At 42.6% G+C, this 11,136-nt stretch overlaps 1 pseudogene; it reads left to right on the plus strand.

Annotated features, from left to right (window-relative positions):
- The window catches only part of LOC122554919, a 177,322-nt pseudogene that overhangs the window by 23,654 nt on the left and 142,532 nt on the right, over positions 1–11,136 (plus strand).

Genomic DNA, 11,136 nt, shown 5'->3' on the forward strand with positions numbered 1-11,136 from the left:
CATTTTCAGTGCCCTCTCCAATCAAATCCTTTTACTTAAATCTCAACTCTGAGAATGTCTGTGTTGGAATAAAAAACTTGTAAATACAGCAAATCTTTTTTTGCCTTGACATGTTTAATGTTAATTTTGAAATAAGGATGTGCAGCACTGATGTATTTTCTGTTTGGCGTAGGTCCTTATTATTGGTGGTGGTGTTGCTGGGCTTTCTGCAGCAGGTTGTGCAAAATCAATGGGAGCTATTGTGAGAGGATTTGACACAAGATATTTTGAATTTCCTTCAGGTGGCTGAAATACCGTTCCTTACTTTTAACGACACTTTCAGGTGCATGAAGTACTGTGCCTGACCCACGTCTTGTTCAAATTCAACATCAAATTCATGCTGCAACCTCCATTTAAAAGACTGAGCATTCCATTTATTGTTTCTGAATTCACCCACTTCTAGCCAAGTGAGGCTTGGTAAAGCTTGCTATCGTCCAGTCCTGGTCTGGTGATAGATGGCTAAGCAGGTTATCAAGCATTTGTGTTGAAATCAGCATATTTGCACTTGGGAGGTATGTTGTTGTGGGTTATATTTGAGAGTGATTATGAAAGTTTTGTTGAAGTCAAGATCATTCATATCAGAAGTGGTTGCGTGAATTAATGGTTGGAAAGACATTAAGAATGGAAAGCTGAAGGACAGTAGCCAGGTATTAATTTCAGAAAGGCAGTTAGAAGGTGTAGCTTTGGAAACTATGAAGGAAGCAAAAAATGTAAAACTGAACATCAGTTGGAAATTGACCAGGGGCTTAACTTTCACCTTCTCCAGCTGCAGGAGCTGATCACCCACACACTTTTCATTCTTTTCATCTCAAGAAATGTGATGTAAATTTACTACCTTTTGTTTACAGAAAGAATAGTGCATTAATGGTAGAAGAAGCAATGATGGTCACAACTGAAGGTGTTTATCAACACAGAAAAGGGTGGCACGGTAGCTCAGTGGTTAGTACAGCTGCCTGTCAGAGCCAGGGACCCGGGTTCGATTCCCACCTCAGGTGACTGTCTGTATAGAGTTTGCTCATTCTCCCCATGTCTGTGTGGGTTTTCTCCCATAATCCAAAGATGTGCAGGCCAAGTGAATTGGCCGTGCTAAATTGCCCATAGTGTTAGGTGCATTAGTCAGAGGTAAATCAGGAAGGGGAATGGGTATAGGTAGGTTACTCTTCGGAGGATCAGTGTGGACATGTTGGACCGAAGGGCCTGTTTCCACACTGTAGGAAATCTAATCTAAAATGCAGCAGGTACAAACAGCATACTAAAAGAGGAACATCAGGAAGTTGTTGATAGTATGAAAGGATGTGAATAATGAGGGATGACAACAAACAATGTTTGTTGATTTTGACTTTGATCCATGGAGTGTTTGTGCAGCATATGAGGGGATAGCAGAATGAGGGTTATTGATCTGAGAGATGGAAACGTAGCCATTGGGCAGAAATATATCCCAGAAGTTTTGAGAGAAAATTGTTTCCGTAAATATGTTATTGTTGGTGATGTTTGTGATTAACAGTGTACAAAAGGCTGACCTGATGATGGTGCATTAAGCAGATTGAAATGATTTAATGTGAATAATATTGTGTTTTATTTCACTGCGCATTGTACAGATAGAGAGAGACCTTGTAAATATTGCCTTTCTGTTGCTGCTCAATTCTGGCTTTCGCTCTAAACTTCATCTGGATGATGGAAAATCCTGGGACTTGGAAAAGCTTAATAATTTTGAAGCCCATATGCACATTGACTGATGTCCTTTCCAAATACTCCCAATTTTACCAGAAAGATGTGTTCACAACCCCAAATCTCTTGCGTTGTTTCTGCCTAGTTCCGCATGTCATCTAGTGGCACCCAGATCTACCACATCACTGGCTTGCTCAACCACTTCACTCTTCCCAAAGTCTTGCTTAACCGTTCATTACTTCTCCTAACCAGACTTTGGGAAGATTGAAGTTATTGTCTTTGATCCCATCACAAAAACTGTTGCCTAGGTTATTGACTCCAGCCTCTCCTTGGCAACTGTCTGAGGCTGAACCAGTCTAATTGTATTATTGGCATCATATTTGACCCTGAGATCCCCTATTGACTATAGGTGACCTGCTCCGTTCCTAAAACCATTTCATTCTACCTCAATCAGATGATCTGTCTCGACCCATGCCTAATTACCTGTTGCTGAAACCTTCATCCATGACTTTAGCCTTGACTGTGCTAATGAGCCTCTCATGCCACACATGTGTTACCCAACATAGACTTGAGGTCATCTAAAACTTTACTGCATCTTGACAAACTTTTACTATATCTCATTAAATGAACACCCTCTAAGCTCTATGACCTAGATGTGCTTTCAGTTTGTCAATACTTAAACCTTAACATTACCTCATTATTTTCAAACTCTTTCTCTTTTTTCTCCATCCTGATCTGTCAAGTACTTCTACAGATCAGGATTCTTGAAGATTTCCAAGTTTAATTGGCCTACCATTGGCTGCTCATTCTTCAGTTACTTATGTCCCTAAACTGTGGGGTTATCTTCCTAAATCTCTGCCCCTCTCCAACTTACATTTCTCCTCTAAGACACTCTTCAGAACCTACCTCTGAGTAAACATTGACTCTTCTGTGCTAATATCCTCTTCCGTAACTTCATGTCAAATTCTGTTACTGTGGTTAAGGTGCTATATAAACGCAAGTCCTCGTGGCCTCTCTGACTACTAAAAGTCTCAAAACAATTTAATGGTGTAATGTGCCTTACCAGCCAGCAGATGGCACTCATTGTTAATGTTACCTTTTGATTCTTTTCTTCATTGGAGTTATTATTTTACGTGAGTTTCTTTTTATTGTTCATCATTTTTGTTGATGTGAAAAAATAATTTTGGGATGCAAGAAATATAAATTGGATCTTTGTTGTATAATTTATCTTTTCAGTTAAAATTTTGGGTCACACTGTACTTTGGTTATTCACAGAAAATATATTCCTTATTTTCTGCATCCACTGTTAAAGGGGATAGACAAAACACGCTTATGACTGTTTCCATAACTAGCTGTTCCTGGGACAGTTTGCTAACCTGTAGCTTGAGGGCCAGCACATCATGTCAAATGGGCAGCATGGTTGTTCAGTGGTTAGCACTGTTGCCTCACAGCTCCAGGGACCTGGGTTTGAATCCAGCCTCAAGTGACTGTCTGTGTAGAGTTAGCACATTCTCCCCGTGTTTGTGTGGGTTTCTTCTGGGGGCTCTGGTCTCCTCCCACAGTTATAAAGATGTGCAGGTTAAGTAGATTGGGAAATGTAGAGTTACAGGGATGGGATGGGTCTGGGTGGGTGCTGCTCAGGGAGTTGGTGTGGACTTGATGCTTCGAATGTTCTGTTTCCCCACTGTAGGGATTCAATGATTCTAAGTAATGTATAGATGACCAGAGAGCTCTCTTAATTCCTGCCACAGGCAGATCAGAAGATTTGTAGGTTGTTAATAATCTTTTGGCAGTATACAGTTGTATCTTCTGTTGCTATTGAGTTCTGAAGTAGGACTTGGTCTCAAAACTTTGGTTCAGAGAGAGGGACACTAGCTAACACATCACAAGATCGCTTTAGAAATATTTAAAAGTTGTAAAATGAATAAAATTATTTTGTCAGTGTTTATCCTTCGTATGAGCAATGTGGAACTTGGGGGTAGCAGCACTGAGGTGAAAAGAAGAATGAACAATTCACAGAAGCAGAGAAATTAACGATAGACCTGAGTGAGACTTGGGAGCAGAGGTGGTGAGCTTAAAAGGAGCGGTGAGAGTGGAGAGGTCCCAGAAACAGACATAGAAACGTAAACATAGAAAATAGGAGCAGGAGGAGACAGTGAGGTGGAAACTGTAAGGATCAGAAAGTTAGCATTACCAAGGGGATAAGTAGATTAGATTATTTACAGTGTGGAAACAGGCCCTTCGGCCCAACAAGTCCACACCGAACCTCCGAAGAGCAACCCACCCCGACCCATTCCTTGACACGTACCCCTTCACCTAGCACTACAGTCAATTTAGCATAGCCAATTCACCTAACCACCCAGAGGAAACCCATGCAGACACAGGGAGAATGTGCAAACTCCACACAGACAGTTGCCCGAGGCAGGAGTTGAACCCGGGTCTCTGGCGCTGTGAGGCAGCAGTGCTAACCACTGTGCCACTGTGCTGCCCATAGGCAGAGAGCAGATGAACGCGGCCTGAAGTGCATATACTTTAATGCAAGGAGTACAGTGGGCAAGGCAGATGAACTTAGTGCTTGGATTGGTGCCTGGGAGTATGATGTTATTGCAATCACAGAGACTTGGTTGAAGGAAGACCATCTTTGGCAACAAAATGTTCCAGGATATAGATGCTTCAGACAAGATAGGGAGGGAAGAAAAAGGGGGGGAGGAGTTGCATTGCTGGTCAGGGATGATATCACGGCTGTGCTAAAGGAGGACACTATGGAGGCTTGAGCAGTGAGGTATTATGGGTGGAACTGAGAAATAAGGGTGCAGTTACATTGTTGGGGCTGTATTACAGGCCTCCCAACAGTGAGCGTGAGGTAGAAGAACAAATAAGTAAACAGATTATGGAAAGATGTAGAAGCAACAGGGTGGTGGTGATGGGAGATTTAATTTTCCCAACATTGACTGGGATACACTTAGTGTCAGAGGTCTGGATGGGGTAGAATTTGTAAGGAGCATCCAGGAAAGTTTTCTACAGCAGTATGTCAATAGTCCGACGAGGGAAGGAGACATATTGGACCTGGTATTGGGGAATGAGCCAGGGTGGGTGGTAGAAGTTGTGGTGGGGGATTTCTTTGGGAACAGTGACCACAATTCTGTAAGTTTTAGACTGCTCGTAGACAAAGATGAGAGTGGTCCTAAGGGACGAGTACTAAACTGGGCCATGGCCAATTATATCAAAATTAGGCAGGAGTGGGAAATGTGGATTGGACACAGCTATTTGAAGGGAAGTCCACATGTGGGAGGCTTTCAAAGATAGGCTAAAGATAGTGCAGGATATGCATGTCCCTTTGTAAACAAGAGATAGGAAAGGCAAGATTCGTGAACCGTAGGTGACAGGAAAAATCGTGCAACTAGCCAAGAGGAAAAGGGAAGCGTATATAAGGCCCAGGCAGCTAAGAACAGAGTGGGTCCTGGAGGAATACTGGGAGAGTAGGACCAATCTTAAAAGAGGAATCAAGTGGGCTAAAAGGGGTCATGAAATAACTTTGGCAAGCAGAATTAGGGAAAATTCCAAGGCCTTTTATTCTTATATAAGAAGCAAGAGGGTAACCAGAGAAAGGGTTGGTCCACTAAAGGATAAGGAAGAAAGGTTGTGTGTTGAACCTGAGAAAATGGGTGAGATTCTCAATGATTATTTTACATCAGATTTCACTGAGGAACGGGAGGTGATGAATGCTGAAATTAGAGATAGAAGTTTGTTTACTCTGGATCACATTGACATAAGGAGGGAAGATGTTCTAGATAGGCTAAAGGATATTAAGGTGGACAAATCCCCAGGACCGAATGGGATCTATCCCAGGTTGCTGAGGGAGGCAAGAGACGAAATAGCTGGGGCCCTGACAGATATCTTTGTAGCGTCCTTAAGCACAGGTGAGGTGCCGGAGGACTGGAGGGTTGCTCATGTTGTCCCCCTTTACAAGAAGGGTAGTAGGGATATTCCAGGTAACTGCTGAAAATGTGTTGCTGGAAAAGCGCAGCAGGTCAGGCAGCATCCAACGAACAGGAGAATCGACGTTATGGGCATAAGCCCTTCTTCAGGAATGAGGAAAGTCATTCCTCATTCCTGAAGAAGGACTCATGACCGAAACATTGATTCTCCCTGTTCCTTGGATGCTGCCTGACCTGCTGCGCTTTTCCAGCAACACATTTTCAACTCTGATCTCCAGCATCTGCAGTCCTCACTTATTCCAGGTAACTACAGACCAGTGAGCCTGATGTCAGTGGTGGGAAAGTTGCTGGAGAAGGTACTGAGGGATAAAATCAATTTATATTTGGAAAAGAATGGGCTTATCAGTGATAGATAGGGAATATGGTTTTGTTCAGGGTAGATCGTGCCTTACCACCTTAATAGAGTTCTTTGAGAAAGTGATGAAGGAAGAGCTGTCGATGTCATATACATGGACTTTAATAAGGCATTTGAAAAGGTTCCCCATGGTAAACTAATGGAGAAAGAGAAGTCAAATGGTGTGCAGGGTGTTCTAGCTAGATGGACAAAGAACTGGTTGAGCAACAGGAGACAGAGAGTAGTAGTTGAAGGGAGTTTCTCGAAATGGAGAAAGGGTGACCATTGATGTTCCACAGGGGTCAGTGTTGGGGCTACTGTTGTTTGTATTATACATAAATGATCTGGAAGAGGGCATTGGTGGTCTGATCAGTAAGTTTGCAGATGACACGAAAATTGTTGGAGTAGCAGAGAGTATAGGGGACTGTCAAAGAATACAGGAGGATATAGATAGACCGGAGAGTTGGGCAGAGAATTGGCAGATGGAATTCAATCCAGGCAAATGTGAGGTGATGCATTTTGGGAAGTCTAATTCTAGAGTGAACTATACTGTAAACAGAAGAGCCTTGGGAAAAGCTGATGAGCAGAGAGATCCAGGAGATCAGGTCCATTGTACCCTGAAGATGGCTGCACAGGTGGATAGAGTGGTCAAGAAGGCATATAGTGTGCTTGCCTTCATCAGACAGGTATTGAGTATAAGAGCTGGCAGGTCATGTTAAAATTGTACAAGACTTTGGTTTGGCCGCATTTAGAATACTGTGTACAGTTCTGGTCGCCACATTACCAAAAGGATGTGGACTCTTTGGAGAGAGTGCAGAGAAGGTTTACGAAGATGTTGCCTGGTATGGAAGGTGCTAGCTATGAAGAGAGGCTGAGTAGATTAGGATTGTTTTCATTAGGAAAAAGGAGATTGGGGGGGGGACCTGATTGAGGTTTACAAAATTGTGAAGGGTATACAGAGGAACCTGGATTATCTGAATACTAATTATCCGAAAATCAGATTATCCAAAGGAGATCTCGAGGTCCCGATAGAAACATCACATCAAAGATGTGTTTCTAATAGTGATCGCGTCTTTTGTTTACAGTGATTAAACAGGTACCGTCTCCAAATGACTGACCTCCCGCCCTCTCTCTCTCTCTCCCCACTTTCCTTAGAGTTCTACAGAGGGATGTACCCTAAATCCCCCCACCTTCCCCAGGGCAGGGGTGGAACTTGTCAAAAGGTTGCATTAGAAAATTGTGTGTATGGCTGTGGCTGTGCGTGCGCAATTGGGGGAATTACCCCACAAAAGCAGCTGCAGCAGCAGTCTTGTTGGTGGAGCTGGCTCTACCATTCACTACAATCATCTAAGTCAGGACCCTGTTCCCATACATTTTGATCCCTTCGGAAGAATTAAACCTATCTCCTTGTTGAAGACGTTCAATATTTTGGCCTCAACCACTTCCTGTGAGTGAGAATTCCACAGGGTCACCACTCTCTGGGTGAAGTCATTTCTCCTCATCTCAGTCCTAAATGGCCCACCCAGTATCCTTAAACCCCTGGTCCTGGATTCTCTGGTCATCAGGAACATCCTTCTGCATTTGTCCTATCTAATCCTGTCAGAATTTTATATGTTTCTATGAGACCCCTACCCCCCAACCACCTCAACTGCATGCTGCTAAACTCAAGCAGTTCAGTCTCTCTTCATATGTCAGTTCTGCCATCCCAGGAATCAGTCTGGTAAGCCTTTGTTGCACTCCGCTCATAGCCAAAACATCCTCACTCAGATAAGGAGACCAAAACCATACATAATACTCTTCATGTGCTCTCACCAAGGCCCTGTATAATTGACATTCCTGCTTCTGCACTCCAATTCTCTCACTGTGAAGTCTAACATGTTATTTACCTTCTTCACGAGGTTAGCTGCCACACAAAAAAATGACCTGTTTATTCCAAATCTTTGTTCCCTGTCTGCCAAAGTGTTCTTTATCCATGTCAGTTCATGATTCCCAATCCCAAGCACTTCATTTTCACACACTCATCTCTTAGTTGGGACTTTATTGAAAGCCATCTAAGGATCAAGTGAACTACATCTACTGGGTCTTCCTTATCAACTCTACGATTACTAAGCTCGTCCTCTGTCTTCATCACCTCAAATCCCCATTGTTTTCAGATAAACTGTCCAAGTCCTGATCAGAGTTGTTCGGGTCAGGATTAGATGTCGGGGATTCAGGAAAGGAATAAGTCTGATTTGTTAACATGATATCAAAATGCTTGCTTGATAAATACCTGGATCAGAACCGCTTAAAGTTACTGTCTCTTCAGTAAGCACTAACCTTTGACTTCATGTCTATCTCTGTCACTCAGTGAACTCATGTGAGGAGCCATCATCATTGTCCCTTCCTGCACCTACGTCAGAATATTCAGGTTTCTCCTTAGGTGGCCGAAACACTAAGTTACAGCAACAATAGATGGAGCCACCAGGAGGAAACAAAATGTACAGCATGAAAATATAGCTTTCTGTGAATATGTAACATGTCAGGGAACTGAGATAAAGTAATTTAATACTAAACCTATAAGCCTCGCATTCACTGCTGAAGATCACTATTTTGGAACATAAATTTTAATAGTACCGTTAGATTGCTGTGTTCTGTTACATTACAAAGTGTATGCATTAATATATTCCTTTGAAAATTTATGGTTAATATCAACAATCTACATTGTATATTTGGAAAATCATTTGATCCAAAATAAGCCACATGAAAGGGTGATTCGCAATAGAGAATAGCGCTATGTGGATCAACTGCTCTCAGAGTCTCTTTGATAACCATGGCACAATTTGATGCCAAACTGCAACTCATACAAATTTAATATGAAACAATCATCATGCCAGATGGGAATAAAGAAAGGATGCAGAACAATGTGATGCACAGAAACATTTCATTCAATGTGACATGTTAAATAAGACCATAAGATGTAGGAACAGAATTAGGCCATTTCGCTCATTGAGTCTGCTCTGCCATTCGATCATGGTAACATGTTTCTCAACCCCATTCTCCTCCCTTCACCCCATAACCCTTGACCCTCTTACTAGTCAAGAGCCTATCTATCTCTGTCTTAAATACACTAAATGACTTAGCCTCCGCAACATTCTGCAGCAATTAGTTCCACAGCTTCATCACTCTCTCGCTGAAGAAATTCCTCCTCATCTCAATTCTAAAGGGTTTTCCCTTCACTCTGAGGCTGCACCCGTGGATCTTAGTCTCTCCTGCAAGAGGAAACATTGTCTTCATGTCCACACTATCCAGGCCTCTTGGTACTCTGTACGTTTCAGTCAGATTCCCACATATCCTTCCAAATTCCATCAAGTACAGACCCAGCACATCCTTCCTTAGATACAGGCACCAAAACTGCTCAGAGTATTCCAAATGTAGTCTGTCCAGAGCCTTATACAGCCTCACTACATTTCGGTCTTTTTGACATGAATGTGAACATTGCATTTGCCTTTTTAACTGCCAGTTGAATCTGTATTTTAACTTGTTATCCTGAACTAAGATTCCCAAGTCCCTCTGTGCTTCAGATTTCCTAAGTCTTTCCCCATTTGGAAAGTAGTCTACACTCTATTCTTCCTACCAAAATGCATTACCTCACACCTTATCCCACAATACATTCCATCTGCCACTTCTTTGCCCACTCTCCTAGTCATTCATCCTGATTCCTAAATGTTACCTACTTCTCCTACCTTTAAGCCATCTGCAAGCTTAACAACAATGCCCTCAGTTCCTATGTCCAGATCATTAATGTATAATGTGAATAGTTATGGTCCCAACACTTACCCGTCCCAATCCTCTGGTTTCCCATTAATCTTCACCATGTTGTATTCTTTCTCTTTGGTATTTATGCTGTCCCTGACTTTGTTTGTCAGCTATGGTTGCTTTGTCCTCCCCTTAGTATGTTCCTTTGTTCTTAGAATTAATTCCTGCCTCCCAAATTACTGCCAGAAATTCCTGCTATTGGTGCAGCACCACCTTTGCCTGTAAGGTTCCCCTTCCAAATCATCTCTGGCCAGTTGCTCTCGCATGTTTTCGTTGTTACCTTTACTTAATAATCGTAATACCATTACATCTGATTCCAGCTTCTCCTTGACAAACTGCAGGGTGAATTCTATCATATTATGGTCACTGTCTCCTTGGGGTTACTTCATCTGCCTGATTACACATCACCAAGTCCAGTATTGCCTGAATCAAAAATTTCTTTTCTTGAGATCTGCTACCAACCTGATTTACCCAGTCCACCTGTATATTGAAGTCTCTAATTAATTATTCTAATAGTGTCTTTCGTACATGCCTTTTCCATCTCCTGATTTATTTTCTTCTTCACATTTTGACTACTGCTAGGCTTGTACACAGTTCCCATCAGGGTCCCTTTCATTTGTGGTTGCTCAACTCTACCCTCACAGATTCTATGTCTTCTGAATCTATCTCACTTCTTGTTAACTATTTAATTTTACTTCTTAGTAACAAGGCATCCACACCACCTCTGCTCATTTTCCTGTCCTTTCGATAGAGAGTGTATCCTTGAATAATTAGTTCCCAGCCCGAAACTCCTTGCAGCCATGTCTCTGTGATGCCCAAAACATTGTACCTGTGCTACAAGCTCATTTGCCTTGTTTCATGTACTGCATGCATATCTAGAGAAACTTCGATTATCCAGTAACCAATTATCCAAAAATCGGATTATCCGAAGGAGATCTCAAGGACCCGATAGAAACATTACATCAAAGACGTGTTTCCAACGGTGATCGTGTCTTTCGTTTACAGTGATTAAACAGGCACTGTCTCCAAATACTGACCTCCCGCCCTCTCACTCCCCACACTTTCCCTGGAGTTCTACACAGGCGTATACCCTAAATCCCCCCACCTTCCCCAGATAATCTGACCAACATTGTCCTGTACAGGGCAGAGGTGGAATCTGTCAAAAGGTTGCAGTAAAAAGTTGTGTGTGTGCGCGTGTTGGACGGGGGTTGGGCAGTGCTACAGGATGTTGGGCGGGGGAAGGTGTTGGACGATTGGGAGAGCGGGGGAAGGTGTTGGACAGTTGGGGGGGCGGGGAAAGGT

This window comes from Chiloscyllium plagiosum, chromosome 1 (genome assembly GCF_004010195.1).
Source record: "Chiloscyllium plagiosum isolate BGI_BamShark_2017 chromosome 1, ASM401019v2, whole genome shotgun sequence".
Taxonomy (NCBI): Eukaryota; Metazoa; Chordata; class Chondrichthyes; order Orectolobiformes; family Hemiscylliidae; genus Chiloscyllium; species Chiloscyllium plagiosum.